Genomic DNA, 15,989 nt, shown 5'->3' on the forward strand with positions numbered 1-15,989 from the left:
GTTAGCTTTGATAATCACTAATCCACAGTGATCACAACAAGAATTGAACAGGAAACAGACTTCAAAGTTTCGATGTTGTATTGAAAGGTGCCTAGAGTCATCTAGCAGTGCTGGAGTCTTCAAACAGATCACATGCAACATCTGGACAAAGAGCCCAGTGCACTAACTTTTATTCCTGAGTCAAGGTCGACCCCATGTGGGCAGTCCTTAGCCTGTCGTGAATCACTGGCTATGTGATTGGCTGCAAAGTGAAGTAAAGTAGGCGTTTATAGGCGGATGTTGTGCTCACGTTGCATTCAAGGTGGTATGTAAAAATTTTATAGTGTATATCTGCATGCCATGCAACAAATCAGAGAGTTCCATCATGCTGTCCAAATAGATGCGAATACTTTGGTTTTATCAATTAGACAGCTATAAATAGATCAGATGGTTTCATCAATTACACAGCTATAAAAAGATCAGATGGTTTTATCAACTACAAGGACATTGTGGATGTGCATTGGCTATTTTGAAAAGCAGTTAGGCTATCATCGGGTAGTTACAAGGACATTTTGGATGTGCGCTGGCCATTTTGTAATATGCATCATGAAACACTCTTTCACACAAAGAACTCAGGTGAACTGCTTCTTTTGGCCACTGAACAGATTATCATAGGTGAGGTAAATGTGCAAAGAAATTAAATGTTTGAAAACTTGACATTATTTAATGATAACACAAGCACTGCTTTAGTGAGCAGAAGCTAGTGAGCTAATTAGTGTTATTTGACAAGGCACAAAACTCAAGTAAACAGCTTTTTTCACCACTGAACAGATAACCGCAGGTGAGGTAAACGTGGAATGCAATTAAATAATTGAGAACTTAGTGCATTATTTATTTATGATGCAAACAAGTACCTTAGATTTGGCTGGTTGACCTGGTGTTGCAGTTCTTATTTTCTCACACAGTCCAGACAAGTGTTGTGCCTAGTGGTATCAAAATTATATTCCGTTTCTATTCAAGAGCACAGCCTTTTAGTTTGAGAGCATGATTTATTAAACTACGCATTATCTAAGACAGAATGACCCATCTCATTCAAATCTTCAGTTTCTTATTTTATGTCAGTTGGCATCCTGCTTAATGGTGCATTATGGCCACCTTATGCTTGTGCATATGAATCACTGTACCTCATTGAGTATACAGGACCAGCTTGTCATGTGTGTAGATGGTGCTTCTTGCCACAGATGACGATGCAGTATTTTTTCATATATGTCATATTGAAATATAAGTCGTAGCAGCTCACAAACTAGTTAAAAACAACAACTAAAAATAAATAAATAAATTATTAATTAGAATTGACTTAGTCCAGAAAATGCACTACATGGCTTTAGCTTTTGCTTGTTTTTTTTGGCGTCTAAAACCCTGAAAAACAAATGCATCCAGAAAGTATTCACAACACGTCACTCTTGCCACGTTTTGTTATGATACAGCCTTATTCCAAAATGGAGTAATTTAATTTTTCCCCTCAAAATTCTACTCACAGCACCCCATAATGACAACATGAAAAAAGATATTTTGAAATTTTTGAAAATTTCTTAAAAATAAAAACAAAAACTAAGAAATCACATGTACGTAAGTATTCATACCCTTTGCTCAGTACTTTGTTGATGCACCTTTGGCAGCAATTGCAGCCTCAAGTCTTCATGAATATGATGCCACAAGTTTGGTGCACCTATCTTTGGACAGTTTTGGGCATTCCTCTTTGCAGCACCTTTGAAGTTCCATCAAATTGGATGGGGCGTGTTCGTGCACAGCCATTTTCAGATCTCTCCAGAGATGTTTGATCAGATTCAGGTCTGGTCTCTGGCTGGGCCACTCAAGGACATTCACAGAGTTGTACTGAAGCCACTCCTTTGATATCTTGGCTGTGTGTTTAGGGTCGTTGTCCTGTTGAAAGATGAACTGTCCCTCAGTCTGAGGTCAAGAGCGCTCCGAAGCAGGATGTCTCCGTACATTGTTGCATTCATCTTTCCCTCAATCCTGACTAGTCTCTCAGTTCCTGCCACTGAAAAACATCCCCACAGCATGATGCTGTGACCATCATGCTTCACTGTAGGGATGGTGCCTGGTTTCCGCCAAACATGACACCTGGCATTCACGCCAAAGAGCTCCGTCTTTGTCTCATCAGAGAATTTTGTTTCTCATGGTTTGAGGGTCCTTCAGGTGCCTTTTGGCAAGTTCCAGCTAGGCTGCCTTTTACTAAGGAGTGGCTTCCATATCGCCATTCTACCATACCGGCATGATTGGTGGGTTGCTGCAGAGATAGGTGTCCTTGTGGAAGGTTCTCCTCTTTCCACAAAAGAATGCTGGAGCTCTGACAGAGTGACCATCGGGTTCTTGGTCACATCCCTGACTAAGGCCCTTTTCCCCTGATTACTCAGTTTAGACGGGCAGCCAGCTCTAGGAAGAGCCCTGGTGGATCTGAACATCTTCCATTTACAGATGATGGAGGCCACTGTGTTTGTACCCTTCCCCAGATTTGTGTCTCGAGACAATCCTGTCTCAGAGGTCTACAGACAATTCCTTTGATTTCGTGCTTGGTTTGTGCTCTGACATGCACTGTCAACTGTGGGACCTTATATGTAGACAGGTGTGTGCATTTTCAAATCATATTCAGTCAACTGAATTTACCCCAGGTAGCCTCCAATTAGGCTTTAGAAACATCTCAATTTTGACTCACTGGGTGCAAACGCCTCTACTGGTTGTTGGCTCTCACTGCGGTATTGTATCACTTCTGGTTCCGGAGCACAGCGGTGTTTTTCTGTATCTGTTAGCTGTTTAATCTGCGCAGTTAGATTGATCTAGTTATCTAGATTACGAGTTGTTTCCCAGTGTAATCTTTACGTGCCTTAACTAAAGCACTCCTTCTGCTGAGTCACCTCTAAATTATTTACACATTATTCACTTTGCCGTGTTTTTAGGAATCCGCTAGCTTAGCGTAGCTACTAGCTCTTAGCCGATTTAGCATGGCGGCTTCTCCTGTCTCTCCCGCACTTTCTGCTCTGGGTGTGAAATGTTTAGTTATTCCTCGGCCTCCTTTAGCAGTAACGGTACTTGTAATAAGTGTAGCTTATTCGTAGCTTTGGAGGCCAGGCTGGGCGAATTGGAGACTCGGCTCCGCACCGTGGAAAATTCTACAGTTAGCCAGGCCCCTGTAGTTGGTGCGGACCATTGGTAGCTTAGCCGCCGTTAGTTCCCCCCTGGCAGATCCCGAGCAGCCGGGAAAGCAGGCTGACTGGGTGACTGTGAGGAGGAAGCGTAGCCCTAAACAGAAGCCCCGTGTACACCGCCAACCCGTTCACATCTCTAACCGTTTTTCCCCCACTCGACGACACACCCGCCGAGGATCAAACTCTGGTATTGGCGACTCTGTTTGAGAATGTGAAGTTAGCGACACCAGCAACCATAGTCAATTGTCTTCCGGGGGCCAGAGCAGGCGACATTGAAGGAAATTTGAAACTGCTGGCTAAGGCTAAGCGTAAATTTGGTAAGGTTGTAATTCACGTCGGCAGTAATGACACCCGGTTACGCCAATCGGAGGTCACTAAAATTAACATTAAATCGGTGTGTAACTTTGCAAAAACAATGTCGGACTCTGTAGTTTTCTCTGGGCCCCTCCCCAATCGGACCGGGAGTGACATGTTTAGCCGCATGTTCTCCTTGAATTGCTGGCTGTCTGAGTGGTGTCCAAAAAATGAGGTGGGCTTCATAGATAATTGGCAAAGCTTCTGGGGAAAACCTGGCCGGGGCGGAGGATTAGCAGCAATCTTCCATTCCAGCTTATTAATTAATCAAAAACCCAGACAGAGCTTTAATTCATTTGAAAGCTTGTCTCTTAGTCTTGTCCATCCAAATTGGAAGTCCCAAAAACCAGTTTTATTTGTTATTATCTATCGTCCACCTGGTCGTTACTGTGAGTTTCTCTGTGAATTTTCAGACCTTTGTCTGACTTAGTGCTTAGCTCAGATAAGATAATTATAGTGGGCGATTTTAACATCCACACAGATGCTGAGAATGACAGCCTCAACACTGCATTTAATCTATTATTAGACTCTATTGGCTTTGCTCAAAAAGTAATGAGTCCACCCACCACTTTAATCATATCTTAGATCTTGTTCTGACTTATGGTATGGAAATAGAAGACTTAACAGTATTCCCTGAAAACTCCCTTCTGTCTGATCATTTCTTAATAACATTTACATTTACTCTGATGGACTACCCAGCAGTGGGGAATAAGTTTCATTACACTAGAAGTCTTTCAGAAAGCGCTGTAACTAGGTTAAGGATATGATTCCTTCTTTATGTTCTCTAATGCCATATAACAACACAGTGCAGAGTAGCTACCTAAACTCTGTAAGGGAGATAGAGTATCTCATCAATAGTTTTACATCCTCATTGAAGACAACTTTGGATGCTGTAGCTCCTCTGAAAAAGAGAGCTTTAAATCAGAAGTGTCTGACTCCGTGGTATAACTCACAAACTCGTAGCTTAAAGCAGATAACCCGTAAGTTGGAGAGGAAATGGCGTCTCACTAATTTAGAAGATCTTCACTTAGCCTGGAAAAAGAGTCTGTTGCTCTATAAAAAAGCCCTCCGTAAAGCTAGGACATCTTTCTACTCATCACTAATTGAAGAAAATAGAACAACCCCAGGTTTCTTTTCAGCACTGTAGCCAGGCTGACAAAGAGTCAGAGCTCTATTGAGCTGAGTATTCCATTAACTTTAACTAGTAATGACTTCATGACTTTCTTTGCTAACAAAATTTTAACTATTAGAGAAAAAATTACTCATAACCATCCCAAAGACGTATCGTTATCTTTGGCTGCTTTCAGTGATGCCGGGAATTTGGTTAGACTCTTTCTCTCCGATTGTTCTGTCTGAGTTATTTTCATTAGTTACTTCATCCAAACCATCAACATGTTTATTAGACCCCATTCCTACCAGGGCTGCTCAAGGAAGCCCTACCATTATTTAATGCTCGATCTTAAATATGATCAATCTATCTTTGTTAGTTGGCTATGTACCACAGGCTTTTAAGGTGGCAGTAATTAAACCATTACTTAAAAAGCCATCACTTGACCCAGCTATCTTAGCTAATTATAGGCCAATCTCCAACCTTCCTTTTCTCTCAAAATTCTTGAAAGGTAGTTGTAAACAGCTAACTGATCATCTGCAGAGGAATGGTCTATTTGAGAGTTTCAGTCAGGTTTTAGAATTCATCATAGTACAGAAACAGCATTAGTGAAGGTTACAAATGATCTTCTTATGGCCTCGGACAGTGGACTCATCTCTGTGCTTGTTCTGTTAGACCTCAGTGCTGCTTTTGATACTGTTGACCATAAAATTTTATGGTCAACAGTGATTAGAGCATGCCATAGGTATTAAAGGCACTGCGCTGCGGAGGTTTGAATCATATTGTCTAATAGATTACAATTTGTTCATGTAAATGGGGAATCTTCTTCACAGACTAAAGTTAATTATGGAGTTCCACAAGGTTCTGTGCTAGGACCAATTTTATTCACTTTATATATGCTTCCCTTAGGCAGTATTATTAGACGGTATTGCTTAAATTTTCATTGTTACGCAGATGATACCCAGCTTTATCTATCCATGAAGCCAGAGGACACACACCAATTAGCTAAACTGCAGGATTGTCTTACAGACATAAAGACATGGATGACCTCTAATTTCCTGCTTTTAAACTCAGATAAAACTGAAGTTATTGTACTTGGCCCCACAATCTTAGAAACATGGTGTCTAACCAGATCCTTACTCTGGATGGCATTACCCTGACCTCTAGTAATACTGTGAGAAATCTTGGAGTCATTTTTGATCAGGATATGTCATTCAAAGCGCATATTAAACAAATATGTAGGACTGCTTTTTGCATTTACGCAATATCTCTAAAATTAGAAAGGTCTTGTCTCAGAGTGATGCTGAAAAACTAATTCATGCATTTATTTCCTCTAGCTGGACTAGTGTAATTCATTATTATCAGGTTGTCCTAAAAGTTCCCTAAAAAGCCTTCAGTTAATTCAAAATGCTGCAGCTAGAGTACTGACGGGGACTGGAAGGAGAGAGCATATCTCACCCATATTGGCCTCTCTTCATTGGCTTCCTGTTAATTCTAGAATAGAATTTAAATTCTTCTTCTTACTTATAAGGTTTTGAATAATCAGGTCCCATCTATCTTAGGGACCCTCGTAGTACCATATCACCCCAATAGAGCGCTTCGCTCTCAGACTGCAGGCTTACTTGTAGTTCCTAGGGTTTGTAAGAGTAGAATGGGAGGCAGAGCCTTCAGCTTTCAGGCTCCTCTCCTGTGGAACCAGCTCCCAATTCAGATCAGGGAGACAGACACCCTCTCTACTTTAAGATTAGGCTTAAAACTTTCCTTTTTGCTAAAGCTTATAGTTAGGGCTGGATCAGGTGACCCTGAACCATCCCTTAGTTATGCTGCTATAGACGTAGACTGCTGGGGGGTTCCCATGATGCACTGTTTCTTTCTCTTTTTGCTCTGTATGCACCACTCTGCATTTAATCTGCATTTAATCATTAGTGATCAATCTCTGCTCCCCTCCACAGCATGTCTTTTCCTGGTTCTCTCCCTCAGCCCCAACCAGTCCCAGCAGAAGACTGCCCCCTCCCTGAGCCTGGTTCTGCTGGAGGTTTCTTCCTGTAAAAGGGAGTTTTTTCCTTCCACTGTAGCCAAGTGCTTGCTCACAGGGGGATCGTTTTTGACCGTTGGGTGTTTTACATAATTATTGTATGGCCTTGCCTTACAATATAAAGCGCCTTGGGGCAACTGTTTGTTGTGATTTGGCGCTATATATAAAAAATTGATTGATTGATTGATTGATGATCAGTGGCACTCAATTTTGAGCTTCATGGCAAAGGCTGTGAATACTTATGTACATGTGACTGCTTAGTTTTTAAAATTATTGTTATTATTATTATTATTAAAAAAATTGCAAAAATCTCATAAAAACTTTTTGTTTGTCATTATGGGGTATTGTGTGTACAATTCTGAGATTTTTTTTTTTATTTCATCCATTTTTGAATAAGGCTGTATCAAATAAATATGGAAAAGTGAAGCACTGTGAATACTTTCTGGATGCACAGTCAACTCTCTTGGTCATGGTCTTGGTCAAATCATTGTCTAACAACAGATATTCTTTGCATTTTGCAGCTACCAGTTTGCAAAGATGTCATTAACTACAGGGTTGCATTCACACACAACCAGCTGCATAATAACCACACAAATGTTTGTGCACATCAAACTAATCAGACGCAACCAGCCCGACTTTTCTATTCACCTCAGCCAGCTCTTTCAGTTGCAGTATAATGCAAACACCAGCAGCCGCAGCAGCAGCTGTGTTTCCATGCGCTCTTCTTCTTCTTGCACACATCAGCACTTTGCGTTGGTCTTTGTGATTGCAATGTAAAATGAAACCAAGTGACTGTAAGGAAGAAAAGGAGAGTGTAACTGTCATAGTGTATGTAACACTGAAGCACAGTTCTGCTTGAGCAAGAGTCAAAAAGGGGTCAGATTATACACTTCTGTGGCAAGATAATTTAGGTCACCAGGGGCCCCATTTATAAAACTGCATACAGTCATGACTAAAACTGTAAGCAAACAAAGGCAGAATGTGCACACACATTATTTTCACCAGAGTATGAAGTTATGCGCAGACATGGTTCACTTTTATAGATCTCAGTCATCGTGCATGGGCTTACTTCCACTGCCATAATTAGACATGAATGGTTGTTGTCGCTCCTTCACATATCAACTTGCATATAAAACCTCTCACAACACAGCAAGAGAAAAAAAAAATGCAGAAGCACAGGGTCACTGAATGTAAGATTAAAAAAAAAAAGAAAAAAAAAAGAGTGCTCTGAGAATACAATGTCCCCATCTGACAAATTCTGCTTTGGTACAAGTGCTTCTTCATTTCAAAGTATGTGATAGTTGATTTCAGAATGCAGACTTCAGCTCATGATACTGGCAGTGTCTAGGATTGTTAATCAAGGGTCATAACTACAGTGAAGCAAATAAGTATTTGAAGCAAATAAGTATTTGATCCACAGTCGATTTTGCACATTTTCTCACCTACAAAGAATGGAGAGGTCTGTCATTTTTATCGTAGGTACATTGAAGTGTGAGAGACAGAATCTAAAACAAAAAATTCTGAAAATCACAATGCTGGAAGACCCAGCCATGACCCATCTTCAATGCTCTTACTGAGGGAAGGAGGTTGTTTGCCAAAATCTTGCGATACATGACCCCATCCATCCTCCCTTCATTACGGTGCAGTTGTCCTGTCCCCTTTGCAGAAAACCACCAACAAAAATGATGTTTCTACCCCCATGCTTCACAGTTTGGATGGAGTTCTTGGGGTTATTCTCATCCTCCAAACACAGCGAGTGGAGTTGATACAAAAAGTATCGTCCATAATGTCCAGCAGTTTGTCCAGTGTTCTCTTCTCTGCCACCGTCACCAGCTTCATGCCAACCATGGAGCCAGCCCGCCTGATCAGTCTGACCCACCTGGATATGTCCTTCTTGGATGTGCTTCCAACCCCCCCCCAGCACACCACAGTGTAAAAGAGGATGCTGGCTACTACAGACTGGGTAGAACATCGACAGTCGTTTCTCCAGATGTTATGCTGCGTTTACACATAACGACGGCAAGTCACAAATGCCACAAAGTATACATTCTTGGCCGCTGATCACGAATGTGATGATTTGAGGCAGAGGCATCATGGGGCCTCGGGAACTGCTGCAACCTGTTACCACGCATTACGATTAATGGCACGTATTTCTGGAGAATTATCAGGAACCATTATGCATGGTCAAGAATAATGTTTCACGTTGTTGCATGCTATTGCAGGTAACAGTGCATCATTACATTCTGTCACATTGTGAATGAGGTGAATTGTCTCCACACACCCCCATATTCATCCTACCGTCAGTTGCTGAACAATTCAGATTGTTCCAGTTTGCTCCTCAAAATCCACAGCAGAAGAACTTTGTGACTGCATGCTTAGTTGGGCTCTGTGCCATGGAGTGCTGCAGAAAGGAGGAGGAGACTGAGAGAGCCAGATGTGTGGCTCCACACGGCTCTCGTCTCGCTCGTTTTCCCAAACATGAGGCACATGCAGCATGTGGAACACCTGCACTGAGGAGTACTGGAACGAGACTTTTAGCCGACTTGGCGTCACTGTCCTTCTTCAGCATACTGCAGGAATAAAACTGAATGCGGTGCAGCAGGGTTTAACTGTGCACACATCAGAGAAGAACGCTGTCATGCTGTATTAAGGATCACCACTCATCAAGACGGATCAACATGCTCAACTGCGACCTCCACGACATGAGGCGAAATGATGGTGGTGTGTGACATTCGTGGAAGATTTTTTTGACAGCCAAAAACATGCTCCACGAAAATCATGAATATCACGCACCGACACACACGATTAAGAAACCTATTCAGATGTGTTAAGTCATGTTAAGAATGGCCTATGTGTAAACGCGGCATTATGCTGCGTTTACACATAGGCCAAAATGTGTCAATCTTGTACAGTATTACAATATGTGTGTTGCCAACCTATAAGAAGGAATTGTACTAAGTTTCCCAAAATTCATACTAAAAATGTGAGAGGAGTTGATTTCAGAATGCAGGCACCCACTCATGAATCTGACAGAGTTTAGAGTTTAGGGCCATAACATGTTCATTTTGGGCTTTTAATGATGTCTTTGAACTGTTCTTGTGCCACAGTGGACTGACTATACAGCATACAACATTAATGACTTTTAAAATAAGAATTGGGTGCAAAGGTTTGAGTTTATTTTGGCTCTTTTCTAATCAACACAGGGTCCAAATTATATGTAGTGGTGCTGAACCTTCTACAATGTCTTTTAACGTGACAAGGCCTATTAACATTTCATTATTGATCATGATTGACTACAGCTTGTAGTTTCTCTTTGCCAGCAAAAAGGGATGTGTTTGCCAGCACTCACTGGACTGACCATTACTCAGAACACTGGGGAAGTCCAAGGAACTCAATGAAGATCTAAGAAGGAAAACTGTATATTTACACAAGTTGGGAAGGTCTCTTGGAGCCATTTCTATACAACTGCAGATTCCAAAATCATCACTTCAAACAACTCAATCAATCAATCAATCAATTTTTTTATATAGCGCCAAATCACAACAAACAGTTGCCCCAAGGCGCTTTATATTGTAAGGCAAGGCCATACAATAATTATGTAAAACCCCAACGGTCAAAACGACCCCCTGTGAGCAAGCACTTGGCTACAGTGGGAAGGAAAAACTCCCTTTTAACAGGAAGAAACCTCCAGCAGAACCAGGCTCAGGGAGGGGCAGTCTTCTGCTGGGACTGGTTGGGGCTGAGGGAGAGAACCAGGAAAAAGACATGCTGTGGAGGGGAGCAGAGATCGATCACTAATGATTAAATGCAGAGTGGTGCATACAGAGCAAAAAGAGAAAGAAACAGTGCATCATGGGAACCCCCCAGCAGTCTACGTCTATAGCAGCATAACTAAGGGATGGTTCAGGGTCACCTGATCCAGCCCTAACTATAAGCTTTAGCAAAAAGGAAAGTTTTAAGCCTAATCTTAAAAGTAGAGAGGGTGTCTGTCTCCCTGATCTGAATTGGGAGCTGGTTCCACAGGAGAGGAGCCTGAAAGCTGAAGGCTCTGCCTCCCATTCTACTCTTACAAACCCTAGGAACTACAAGTAAGCCTGCAGTCTGAGAGCGAAGCGCTCTATTGGGGTGATATGGTACTACGAGGTCCCTAAGATAAGATGGGACCTGATTATTCAAAACCTTATAAGTAAGAAGAAGAATTTTAAATTCTATTCTAGAAATAACAGGAAGCCAATGAAGAGAGGCCAATATGGGTGAGATATGCTCTCTCCTTCTAGTCCCCGTCAGTACTCTAGCTGCAGCATTTGAATTAACTCAAGGCTTTTTAGGGAACTTTTAGGACAACCTGATAATAATGAATTACAATAGTCCAGCCTAGAGGAAATAAATGCATGAATTAGTTTTTCAGCATCACTCTGAGACAAGACCTTTTGATTTTAAAGATATTGCGTAAATGCAAAAAAGCAGTCCTACATATTTGTTTAATATGCACTTTGAATGACATATCCTGATCAAAAATGACTCCAGATTTCTCACAGTATTACTAGAGGTCAGGGTAATGCCATCCAGAGTAAGGATCTGGTTAGACACCATGTTTCTAAGATTTGTGGGGCCAAGTACAATAACTTCAGTTTTATCTGAGTTTAAAAGCAGGAAATTAGAGGTCATCCATGTCTTTATGTCTGTAAGACAATCCTGCAGTTTAGCTAATTGGTGTGTGTCCTCTGGCTTCATGGATAGATAAAGCTGGGTATCATCTGCGTAACAATGAAAATTTAAGCAATACCGTCTAATAATACTGCCTAAGGGAAGCATGTATAAAGTGAATAAAATTGGTCCTAGCACAGAACCTTGTGGAACTCCATAATTAACTTTAGTCTGTGAAGAAGATTCCCCATTTACATGAACAAATTGTAATCTATTAGACAAATATGATTCAAACCACCGCAGCGCAGTGCCTTTAATACCTATGGCATGCTCTAATCTCTGTAATAAAATTTTAACTCTCTCCAGTTTCTCCATGATCGAAGTTACACACGTGCACATACACAGAGGCCACATGGCTTTTAATATAGGCATGAAAATAAGAAAATAAATAAATAAGCAACACCAATAAGTGCCCACCAGGACCCTGTGATAAACAAGAAGGCTTCAAAAGTAACTTGAAAGGCTTGTCTGTCATTATTACCTCCTAAGCTGCTTGTGAACAGTCTGGAGCCTACAATTATTCATATATCATTATGAATTTTTTAGTAAAGATTCAGATCCGGATAGGCAAGAACTCATTAAATTTCCAAGGTCATAGCTCAAAGGGCAAAGCCAGGAAAAATGTTGAAAAAAATTTTAAAAAATCGCTATCTTTAAAATTGACCTAATTTTCAAAAATTCAGAACTCTGTTGAAAAAGATGTAGGATGGTATCTTTTATTGACTGACAAAGTTTGATCCAGATCTGATCCAGATTACAGATTTTGTAGCCATTTAAAATTAACATTGAAAACCTCATTTAATGTATATTTTACATTATATCTTAATCAAACATGCCCCAATCACTCTCATATTTGAATGTGAGGTTCAGACTGGCACTTACCTGACAAAGTTTGATCCGCATCTGATCTGTATTTTGGATTTAGCAGATATTTGATTTTAACATTGAAAAGCCTTTTTGATTTATTATTTTGTATTATATGCAGAAAGAACATAGAGAGGGCCGACTCCCACAAAATGATGTAATCTGGACACCATTTTGATTGTGTGTAACTGGAGCAGTTTGGCTGCTGCAGTGGAGTGACGTTTTGTAAACAAAACTTCTTTTGAGTGTACTACAAGCTACTGTAATGCACTATTTGACTTTAGAACACAAGGAACTACTATTACAAACGTTTATTTAAACAGCTGTTATGATTGTGGAGTGTATAGAGTGGAAAATAAGGCGCTGTAAGTATATTATAACCTAGGCAGCCTGATCTTTTATATTTTTAGTTTTATATTTTCTGTTGTGTTTTTAATCAGGTTCTTTTTGTCTCTTTCTTTAAAACTGTATTGTAGCATTATTAGTTATTATTACTATTATTATTGTTGCTATTATTGCTAATATATAAACAAAAATAAATTTAAAAATATTACAATTTGTAATACATTTGACTCTTTTATGACAAACGCTGAGCCATTATTATACAGAAAACAAATGCACACAAACATGCTGACAGCTACAACAGCTTAATGCTAACTTTAACATTGAAAATGCCATAGACATGCTATCGCATTAGCATCGGTCCCATTTTTAAGTTATAAAATACATCTATCAACTGCTTCAGAAGACCATAACAGGTCAGTTTAACATAAAAAAGGTAAATATTACTCACAGACATATGCTCTTTAGGTTTTTAGCAGGGGAAAATTAACTTAAAGTGAAATAAAACAATGAATCAATGAAGCATTAGATTGAAGCACTGCTTCAAATCTCCTGACCAACACCCCTCAAAACAATGGCCACTCTGAAGGACCGATAAGGGAATCGTTAAGGAAAAAGGTTATTGATACTCTTTGGAAAGGAGTAGAATGCCACTTCCTTGTTTGTTTTAGTGTACTTGGTGCAATTGATAGCCGAACACTCAGTTCCTTTAGATCTTGATGTTTTTCTGATGTTGCTGGTATGATAAGTATGATCCATGGTCATGAAAAAAAGCACATAAACAGAAACCTTTGTCTCTAATACGACTCTAGAGTGACACAAAGACTGACATTGTGCGTCTATAGCAACACCCAGTTACACACATTCAAAATGGCGGCCGGCGCTCAGCCAATTACAATGCAGCATATAGGAAGTCGGCCCTCTCTATGTTCTTTCTGTTATATGTTAGCTTATGTGTTGGTGGAGGTTTGCACTCTATGAGTGGTGCTTTAGATTTACATATTATATTTTTTTGTGTGTGCATGTTACAAGGTGCCAGCATGGCCCAAAATAGGAGGTTCACAGGCCCTCGCATATATCAATCAGAACACAAAACTTCAGAACTGAATATGCAGTAATTTTTATGGAGATACAGAAATTTTGCAGACCTACAGAGTCCATTAATTGTATGCAAACCTTGATAACAACAGGGAATATAGCAGTGGGCTGAGGATTTTTTGAGTTCAAAAGATAAAAAAATTATATTTCAATTTCAATTTATTTTCATTTATACAGCGTCAAATCACGACAAGGTTGCCTCAAGGCGCTTCACACAAGTAAGGTCGAACCTTACTAACCACTAGAACAAACACTCACTGGCTCATCTTCAACCGCTTAGTCCAATTAAGGGTCACGTGGGCTGGAGCCTATCCCAGCAGCCATAGAGCGCAAGGCAGGGTACACCCAGGACAGCATGCCAGTCTGTCGCAGAGCCACATGTAGACAAACACATTCACGCCCGTACGCACACCTATGGACAATTTTAATTTCTCCAGTCCATAACCTGCATGCCTTTGGATGTAGGAGGAAGCCGGAGCACCCGAAGGGAACCCACGCAAACATGGGGAGAACATGCAAATCCACACAGAAAGGCCACAGGTGGGAATCGAACCCATGACCTACTTGCTGTGAGGCAACAGTGCTAACCACTAATCCACCGTGCTGCCCCCCCAGAGCAACACTGGTAAGGAAAAACTCCCTCTGAGGAAGAAACCTCAAGCAGACCAGACTCAAAGAGGTGACCCTCTGCTTGGGCCATGCTACAAACATAAATTACAAAACAATTCACAAAACGAACATACAGGAAATATTGCCGGTGCACAGGATGGTTTCCAGAACAGATCCCACACCTATCTCTGGATGGAGCTGCACCTAAAATAGAGAGAAAAGAAAAAAGCAGAATCAAGCATCAGAAAGACATATACAGTGTAATTTGTCAGCATTAAGCAACAAGAAAAACAGAAGAAATACTAAAGTGATCGCCGGCCACTAGCCCCAAGCTTCACTAAAAGACCCAGAATTTAGATAAAGTTGATGCTGCGGCCCGCTCTGTTTACTAATACAATTAATTAAAATAGTAAAAAGCATAGTAACATTCTATGCCGGTATGCTAGCCATATGAAAGGGAAAATAAGTGCGTCTTAAGTCTGGACTTGAAAGTCTCTACAGAATCTGACTGTTGTATTGATACAGAGAGATCATTCCACAGAACAGGGGCATGATAAGAGAAAGCCCTTTGACCTGCAGACGTCTTATTCACCTTAGGGACACAAAGTAGTCCTGCGCCCTGAGAACACAAAGCCTGGGCCAGTACGTAGGGTTTAATTAGGTCAGCTAGGTAGGGAGATGCCAGTCCATGAATAATTTTATAGGTTAGTAGCAGAACCTTAAAATCTGATCTCACTGGGACAGGAAGCCAGTGAAGGGATGCCAAAATGGGTGTAATGTGGTCGAACTTTCTGCTTCGTGTCAACACTCTGGCAGCAGCATTTTGAACCAATTTGAGAGCCCTAATGCTAGACTGTGACAAACCAGAAAATAGAACATTGCAGTAGTCCAATCTAGAAGAGATAAACGCATGAATCAGGGTCTCAGCATCAGCCATAGACAGGATGGGATGAATCTTCACTATATTTCGCAGGTGGATTGTTGGATTAACACCGTGGATTGATTATGTTATGTTATTGTTATATTATGTTGTGTTATTGTTATTAAAAGGGTCCATCCGCAAGACCATGCACAGACAAAAAACATTCAGGGTTCTAGCTAGTGCAAACTTGCATTACGGTCCGTTACGCTATAATTTTGGACCGTTACGATTATTTTGGACCGTTACGATTTTCAATACAGCGTCTGTAATCAACCATTTCTGCAGCGCGACTCCAGTTTGAAGCGTGAATGGCTCGTGGCTCTTTGATTCGCTGCTCTTCAGAAGTGGTAAGTCCGCTTCTTATCCCCTCTGAAAGCCATTAAAATATCATGAGTCACTTTTGTGTGGATTAAAGTCACTAACCGGGACTCTGGTCTTGTTGCAGTCGAGAAACGAGAATCGTCCTCCGTTCCGTTGTCACATCTTTAAACGCTGCGCGGCTCTCTGCCGAGACAGAGTCCGCTCGGAATTAATAACTTCAAAACGAATCGCAGCTTTAAATAAAATGACACCTCTTACAAACATTACAATACAGACAATAAACTACAGTCGACTAAAATGAGACGTCCTGCATTCTTTATGAACTTGACCTGCAGCGCAGCTGCAAGAGCTCAGCTCATAGGTATGGAAAGACATTCATGCCAATAATAATGTCTGAAAGGAAATGCTTTTGACAAAAACTAA

General features: G+C 40.8%; 1 protein-coding gene across 1 annotated transcript in view; it reads left to right on the top strand.

The window, feature by feature from the left end:
* The window catches only part of zfyve9b (zinc finger, FYVE domain containing 9b), a 58,409-nt gene that overhangs the window by 12,121 nt on the left and 30,299 nt on the right, over positions 1-15,989 (top strand). The window lies entirely within an intron of this gene.

This window comes from Thalassophryne amazonica, chromosome 10, assembly GCF_902500255.1.
Source record: "Thalassophryne amazonica chromosome 10, fThaAma1.1, whole genome shotgun sequence".
NCBI lineage: Eukaryota > Metazoa > Chordata > Actinopteri > Batrachoidiformes > Batrachoididae > Thalassophryne > Thalassophryne amazonica.